This window comes from Heloderma suspectum, chromosome 4, assembly GCF_057233095.1.
Source record: "Heloderma suspectum isolate Gila_16-S chromosome 4, 16-S_ref, whole genome shotgun sequence".
Lineage (NCBI taxonomy): Eukaryota > Metazoa > Chordata > Lepidosauria > Squamata > Helodermatidae > Heloderma > Heloderma suspectum.
The window spans coordinates 73,293,998-73,302,395 of NC_139461.1; the positions used below are offsets into that span (position 1 = coordinate 73,293,998).

At 46.6% G+C, this 8,398-nt stretch overlaps 1 long non-coding RNA gene across 1 annotated transcript; it reads right to left on the bottom strand.

Moving 5' to 3' along the window:
* Positions 1-222: 222 nt before the first annotated feature.
* On the bottom strand, positions 223-8,189 carry LOC146347017 (uncharacterized). The gene is made up of 5 exons (XR_014789844.1): positions 7,942-8,189; positions 7,598-7,785; positions 5,281-5,413; positions 4,161-4,308; positions 223-3,820 (listed from the first exon to the last, which is right to left on the bottom strand). It is a non-coding gene; the product is annotated as an uncharacterized LOC146347017 (long non-coding RNA).
* Positions 8,190-8,398: the final 209 nt, after the last annotated feature.

An 8,398-nucleotide genomic window follows, 5' to 3' on the forward strand; every position in this document is an offset into this window, starting at 1 on the left:
TCTTTACGTAGACTAGACGTGCCAAAATAAGGAAGGCAAATGGCGGCGCCCCATGGACGCTGCCATTTGCGTACGCGCTTCCCCCCCCAAGTCACCCGTGATAGGCTATGTGATGATTTACGTAGCCTATCACGGCTGACTTTGGAAATCTAGCCGTGATAGGCTACGTAAATCGTCACGTAGCCTATCACGGGGTCTTTTTTTTTTTTTTACTTTTTGTTTCGCGGCCGGGGAGACAGGGCACTTCTCCCCGGCCTGAATTTCGGCCGGGCGAGGTAGGGCGCCTCCCCCCCCAGCCTGAATTTCGGCCAGGCGAGGCGGGACGCCTTCCCCCCCTTGCCTGAACTTCGGGGGGAGAAGCAAAGCGCCTCTCCCCCACCGCGAAGCCAAGCTGCGAAAAGGTAAGTGACTTTCATACATCCCTACTTAGAACAAAGAACTGAAGTACAACATGGTCGCTTTCCCCCAGAGTTCCAGTAACTGCTACTTTATCCACTAAGTCATCTCTGTTGGTTAGGATGAAGTCAAGGATAGCCAATCCTCTAGTTCCTTCCTCAACTTTCTGTAGGAGGAAGTTATCCACCACACAAGTCAATTTCCTGGAGGGGCCATGTTTTGCAGAATTTGTCTCCCAGCAAATATCAGAGAAATTGAAGTCCCCCATTACTACTACATCATGCTTCCTTAAAACATTGGCTATTTGCTTTTCAAAAGTTTCATCCTCGTCTTCTCCTTGATTGGGTGGCCAGTAGTAGACTCTGACCACCAGGTTCTTTTTATTCTTTGCTTCATTTATTTTGATCCAGATGCTCTCGATGGGGCTACCAAGCTCATCCTCCTGTATTTCTGTGCAGAGATATGTATTTTTCACATACAGTGCAACCCCACCTCCCTTTCTGTTCCTCCTGTTCTTTTTGAACAAGTTATATCCTTCAATTGCTGTATTCCAGTCATGAGAGTCATCCCACCAAGTCTCAGTTATACTTATCAAGTCATAATTTCCCTCCTGTATTAAGAGTTCAAGTTCGTTCTGTTTGTTTCCCATACTCCGGGCATTAGTATATAGACATCGAAGACCATGTGCTTCATAGTCTGGCTTTCTTCCTGCATGTGTCTGAACACTATTATTGGGCGCTATTAGAGCTGTTCTCTCCATTGCAGTGCATGAGCCTACGTCCATTGTTACCCCCAACATTACATCTCCCTTCCCCGTAGAATTCAGTTTAAAGCCCTCCTGATGAAGTTCTTCATGCTGTGGCCAAACACATTCTTCCCAGCCTTTGTGAGGTGCAACCCATCCCTAGCCAACAGCCCATCTTCCAGGAACTATAGCCCGTGGTCCCAGAATCCAAATCTCTCTCGTCGGCACCACCTTCGTAGCCAGTCATTCACCTGGAGTATTTTTCGTTCCCTTTCTATCCCTCTTCTAACTACTGGAAGGATGGATGAGAAAACTATCTGGGCCCCAAAGTTCTTGAGTTTCCTTCCCAAAGCTTCAAAGTCTGACGTGATCTCTTCCTAACTCCGCTTGGCAGTATCATTTGTTCCCACATGGATGAGAAGAAAGGGATACCTGTCAGTGGGCTTTATGAGTGCAGGCAACCTTTCAGTCACGTCTCTAATCTGTCCTCCTGGGAGACAACATACCTGGCGAGTCCATGGGTCTTCGCGACATACTTGGGTCTCGATCCCATGCAGCAAGGAGTCTCCCACTACTACCACTCTTCTCTTCTTCTTGTTGTAGGCCTGGGTTTCATCGCCTCTGCTTGACTGACCTTCAGCCTCTTGCTCATTCTCATGTAGGTTCCCCTGTGATTCTTCCTCTGCTGGCTGTCCTCCAGTCTCATCCGCAAGTACCTGGAATCGGTTCCACAGCTCCACTGCTTCCTCTGGTGCAGAGTGGCGTCTAGTTCTTCTTCTCCTAACTGTCACCATTTTCCAAGGAGTATCCTCTACTCCGTTTTTCTTCACCTCAGCATTTCCCACTTCTGCCTCAGCTTGCTTGCTCTTCAAGCTTCTGGTCTTCGCTTTGCTGCTGTAGTTCCCCCATTCTGTCCAAGAACTCTTCGTGTTCTCTTATTCCCCGGAGGGTCGACAGTCGCCGCTCCAGTCCACTTACTTTTTCTTCCAGCAGCGTGATCAACTTGCACTTGTTGCAGGTGTAGGCCATGTTGTTCTCAGGCAAGAAAACAAGCATGGCACACACCTTGCAGGTCACCACCACTGGAGAGTCTTGTCCTTCCATAGCCTCTTTTCCCTTTTTGTGTCTACCTTTGCGATTGTTCTAGACTAGCCTGCGCCTGCTCCTCTACTCACTAGAGGTTAAAAGCAGAGTCCCACTGGTGTGGAAGTGTGTGTTTTTGTTGTTGTTCAGTCGTTCAGTCGTGTCCGACTCTTCGTGACCCCATGGACCATAGCACGCCAGGCCTTCCTGTCCTGCGCTCTCTCCCGGAGCGTGCTCAAGTTCATATTCATTGCATCCGTGATGCTATCTAGCCATCTCATCCTCTGCCGTCCCCTTCTCCTTTTGCCTTCAGTCTTTCCCAGCATCAGGGTCTTTTCCAGGGAGTTTTCTCTTCGCATTAGGTGGCCAAAATATTGGAGCTTCAGCTTCATTATCTGTCCTTCCAATGAGCACTCAGGGTTGATTTCCTTTAGGATCGACTGATTTGACCTCCTTGCAGTCCAGGGCACTCGTAAGAGTCTTCTCCAGCACCACAGTTCGAAAGCATCAATTCTTCGGCGCTCAGCCTTCCTTATAGTCCAGCTCTCACAGCCATACATTACTACTGGGAAAACCATAGCTTTGATTAGACAGACCTTTGTCGGCAAGGTGATGTCTCTGCTTCTTACTATGCTGTCTAGGTTGGCCATAGCTTTCCTCCCAAGGAGCAAGCGTCTTTTAATTTCATGGCTACAGTCACCATCTGCGGTGATTTTGGAGCCCAAGAAAGTAAAATCTGTCACTGCTTCCATTTCTTCCCCTTCTATATGCCAGGAAGTGATAGGGCCAGATGACATGATCTTAGTTTTTTTAATGTTGAGTTTCAAACCAGCTTTTGCACTCTCCTCTTTCACCCTCAACAAGAGGCTCTTGAGATCCTCTTCGCTTTCTGCCATTAGGGTGGTATCGTCTGCATATCGGAGGTTGTTGATAATTCTCCCGGCAATCTTAATTCCGACCTGTGATTCATCCAACCCGGCATTTCTCATGATGTACTCTGCATATAAGTTAAATAAGCAGGGTGACAATATGCAGCCTTGTCGTACTCCTTTCCCAATTTTGAACCAATGGGTTGTTCCATGTCTGGTTCTTACTGTTGCTTCTTGACCCTTGTACAGGTTTCTCAGGAGACAGGTAAGGTGGTCTGGTACTCCCATCACTTTCAGAATTTGCCACAGTTTGTTGTGATCCACACAATCAAAGGCTTTAGCGTAGTCAATGAAGCAGAAATAGACGTTTTTCTGGAATTCTCTTGCTTTCTCCATGATGCAGCGAATGTTGGCGATTTGATCTCTAGTTCCTCTGCCTCTTCGAAACCCAGCTTGTACTTCCGGTAGTTCTCGGTTCGCATACTGCTGAAGCCTAGCTTGTAGGATTTTGAGCATCACCTTGCTGGCATGTGAAATGAGCGCAATTGTGCGGTAGTTTGAACACTCTTTGGCGTTGCCCTTCTTTGGAATTGGAATGTAAACTGACCTTTTCCAGTCTTGTGGCCACTGTTGAGTGTTCCAGATTTGTTGGCATATTGAATGGAGCACTTTAATAGCATCATCTTTTAGGATTTTAAATAGCTCGGCTGGAATACTGTCATCTCCGCTAGCAACAAGACAAATAAATGAAAAAAAGTTAGTTAAAAAAGAAAAAAAATGCTAGGGGCCTCCCCCGCCGAACTCCTGTTTGCTCCCCTTGTTCGCTCGCTCTGGTCGCTCGCTCTCTGGGAGCTTGCTTGCTTCTGTAGTCCCTGGACCAGCTGGAGCAGCTTGCTCTGCTCAGCTGGGAGGCGGGAAACAGACTGAAGCTTCCCGCCCACTCAGCTGCTGGGAGTACTCAGGCCACACCCCACCAATCCAGTTGGAGCTCTCAGAAGCACCTGGTGAGCTCACAGCCACTCAGAAGGATCAAGGGCAGCCCCCTGGGCTTCCTGCAGCCCACTTACCTCTTAGCCTCTGTCTCCTTTGTCTCTTCAACCACTGCAACTCCCCTGGCCAACTCCTGTTTGCTCACCCTGTTCGCTCGCTCTCTGGGAGCTTGCTTGCTTCTGTAGTCCCTGGACCAGCTGGAGCAGCTTGCTCTGCTCTGCTCAGCTGGGTGGCGGGAAACAGACATGCAGCATCTCTCAACAAACATTTAGTTTAGCTTGCATTTTCTTCTTTGTGAAGTAACTAGTAACACTTACTGGTACACACAGAAGGCTGAGCTTAAGCTACAATACATGTTCAAACACATTAGCTAATACATGACCAGACAGACAATACTCAGCCAACACTCACTCTCTATTGCCAGTCACACACAGTCACTGCATCTTGATTTTTACATGGGAGAAGCTGTTGTTGTAGCTTTCAGGTGGCATATAGAACAATCTGTCTAGCAGACACAAAGGACAGGCATTTGATGACTAAGAGAAGTAAAAAGCTCACACTCTCACATGGCAAGAACAACAAGCACAAATACAGATATAAAGACATACAAGTACACTTTTTTAGAGAAAAAGTGAAGTTACTGAGTACATTAAACACATTATTCTCATTTATTCAATTTGCTTGATCTAAATCACTGTGGCGCCTTCACCTCTTAGGGGAATCACGCAATCGATTCCACCCTTCTTATCTGCTAATACAAGGTGGGGAAGAAGGACCATGGGTGCTACCAGGCAGCCGTCTGGGGAGCACTACGAACGGTCAGTGTACTGAGAAAACCAACTAGTCTCCACTTTTCTTTTCCAACATTTGGGCCTGATTCTGGAGTTGTGCAACATCTTCAAAAGTTGCCATGGGAGACTGGTTTATTGCTGAAAGAAATAAGGCAGTAGCCCTAGAGAGGGCAAAAGTTCTGCCACCTAAGCAGTAGTGCAGTTAGGCAAAAGAATTTGTTCTGTTACAGTATGGGATGTACAGACAGCATATCTTTTCAGCATTCTTTGACAAGACCCATCTACAAAATGCACACAATCTACATTAGTCAGTGGCTCAGAAGGATCAGGTAGCAAAGAAGCAGGATTCAGAGTGGAACAATGTTGCACTGTAATATGACTGCTAGAGAGAAACAAAATTTCATACCTGAAGAGGTGTGATTGAGATAGGTGCTGAGTCTTTGTTTTAAGTAGAAGAGCTGCTACTCAGTGAGGTACACAAAGAGTTAAAGGAGAACGTAATACAATATTTTCAGAGGCTTGAACAAGGAGGGTGGCGGCTGCAGAATAAAGGAAATACTACTGTAATATGTCACTAGTCAGTTCTGATTTCCATGCTTTTAGGTAAGCACACTTAAAGCACAGGATTTTTTTTTTATAACAAAAGATAGTGAATGGAATTAGGAAGCCCATGTTGTTTTAGAACAGTGCTTGTTTTGGAGCAGTGGAAGCAGATTCAGCTTTGGAAGACTAGGAAAGTGGCTCAGGAATATCTGAATATACTCTGTCAGGGAACAAAGATAGTGCAACCAAGTTTACACAGAAGGTCTCTGGCCAATAGAAAGAAAAGTTACAAACCTTTCAGCTGTCTTAGAAGTTTTGAGAAGGAGGGGGAGGAGGAGGCACCTTGGAGATGTGAAGTGTTTCCATCGGCTGGCCAGGCCGGTGGGGACACTTATTTTTCTAATGCTCAGCTTAGCTACAGAAAAGTGGCAGCAATGCTAGAACGTTTTTCAAAAATGTCTTTAGACAATCCATATAGTTTGCTATAGTCTCACTTTTGTTTTGTTTACAATTGATGATTGTTTTAGCCTAATCAGTTTTCTGCAGACAAATTTCAGGAGTTATTCCTAGGTGTCTGATGCGCGCTTGGTCTAAAGTATTAAGATAGCCGGTTCTTGATTTGGGAAATTTGCCTGTTCCTTTAATCTAGTGCGCACTTCTTGGGGCAAAATAACTCACATGAGTTGGTTTATGCTAGCCCAATTAGGATTTTAACAAATGATCACTGTTTACAATTGTTTTCTAAACTTCTGTGGTTTACTCTGGTGTTTCAAAATTTGACCTGGTTTTTCAGTTTTTCTTGGGAGTCCTTAATAGGGATGTACGAAAGGCACTTACCTTCTGCGGATTATGGTGGGGGGGGATGTGTTCCATCCCTCCCCTCGGAATCCTGGACGGTGGGGGGAGGCACTCCATTCCTCCCCCCTCCCAGAATCCTGGCCGGCCGGCTGTGCTCCGCAGGGATTCTGCGGAGCCGCCAGCCAGCTCCGCCAGCAGCCAGACATCCGTTATTTGCATTCCCCTTATTTTCGCCATCTTAGTCTACATAAATCCTGATGTAGACTAAGACGTGCCAAAATAAGGAACGCAAATGGCAGCAGCCGTGGCCGCCACCATTTGCATACGCACGTTGTTGTTGTTTTTTAAGTCAGACGTGATAGGCTACGTAAACATTTATGTAGCCTATCACGTTTTTTAAAAAAAAACTTAGCTGTGATAGACTATGTAAATCTTTACGTAGCCTATCACGTTTTTTTTTTTTTTTTAAACTGGAAATGGCGGTGGTGGTAGCCGGTCGGAAGACCGGCCGCCGCCGGAGCTGCCGCCGCCAGGAAAATCCGCCCCAGGTAAGTCTCATCCCGGGGGGGGGAGGGGGGCAGACTGTTCCGCCACCGATTTCGGGGGGCCGAATGCACTGGCATTCGGCCTCCCCGAGATCCGTGGCGGAATTCTCTGACATCCCTCGTCCTTAAGACTCTGCTCCCCAGGACGTAAATGATGTTTCTGATGTGTCATCATACCAATCAAAGAATGCATTCCCATTGACCCTGTGCCACCTTGGAACCCCGAGATTCCGAGGCTCCCTTTAAATGCACAATTCTGTCCAAATCAAAGGTCCCAACCAAGGGAAATTTTATGGATGGGTCAAGTTCTATTTGTCTAAAACTTGCAAGTAGAGATGGCGGAGAATTCTGCCATGGACTCCAATGAGGCCGGATTTGAAAGAATCCACACACCCCCGGAGTCTGTGGCAGAATGGATCACTCACCTCCACCTCCCTGTGGGATCCATCCGGGTCGGATACCTGTCCACATCGAGGATTCTGGGGGAAGGAACGGATTGCCTCCCCCCTGGAGGATCCCTGCGGATGGCAGGTAAGGGAATTTGTACATCCCTACTTGCAAGTCTTAGGTCCGTAATTCCTGTACATGTACATTGAAGGCATCCCTTTTGGGGATGCAGAATTTCTTTGGAAGAATCTGACCCCATCCTCAATTCACACAGGACCACACAGGAAAAGAATCAGGAGGTCTCCACAGGTTGTGAGAAACGAAAGGCACTGTCAAATTCTGAGGTACAGTCAGAGACCGACTCTCACTGAATTGGAGGCACAATCAGTAACTCATTGTCTAGGGAGCTTATACCATGGCAGGGAGTGAAGGAAAGGTTGGGTCACTTACTGTCATCTCCATTCATTCAGGAATGATTTATTCAGGAGGTCCGTGCCTTTCTGGCCCATTCATACCATGGAGGGAAGGAGGAAAACTAATTCACACGAGATTCCAGCGACTATAATTTGCTCTGGTCCTTTTTACCTCAGTTCACACAAGACAACTCTCATTCACCTGACGCCATATCCCATGGACCTCTGTAACCCAAAAAAACAAACAAAAACAAAAACTTACCAAGTGCTTAAATTACTGACTGTTTCTTTAAAGGCGGTGTCCCACCAGCCAAGGCAGACTTATCCCACAGGCAGCCTCACACTGAGTCCCAGACTTCGAGATTTCAAAAGGTCTCTTACCTTGGTGCATGCTTCTGGGATGTTCAGTGAATGGTGGTCCAAATTGATTCAATTCTCCTCAGCATTTGGGATCTGGGTCACGGCACCAAATTGTTAAGGAAATATCCAAGGTAGATTAGGTTGAACAGTCAGAAATTTATTAAAGCACATCACGGCCATGGGAGAGACAGATGAAACTGTCTTCCCCAAATAAAAGAATCAGGATGTATTTATTCTGACTGAAAGTTGGAGAACAAAGAAAATACACTACGCATGCTCAGAAACCAATTAGTACTCAGCAACAGTCTTATCAGCACAGCAGCCTTCTTATCTTTAGGGATGAGTTACTTTGGTGGATAGGAATTTCTTGCTTATGAGCAAGTTACAATTACCTTCTCATGACACACACACACGCACACACTCAATCCCATTAGGCACCTTGCCTGATCCAAGGCCTAGTCAGGCCTATTTTCACATC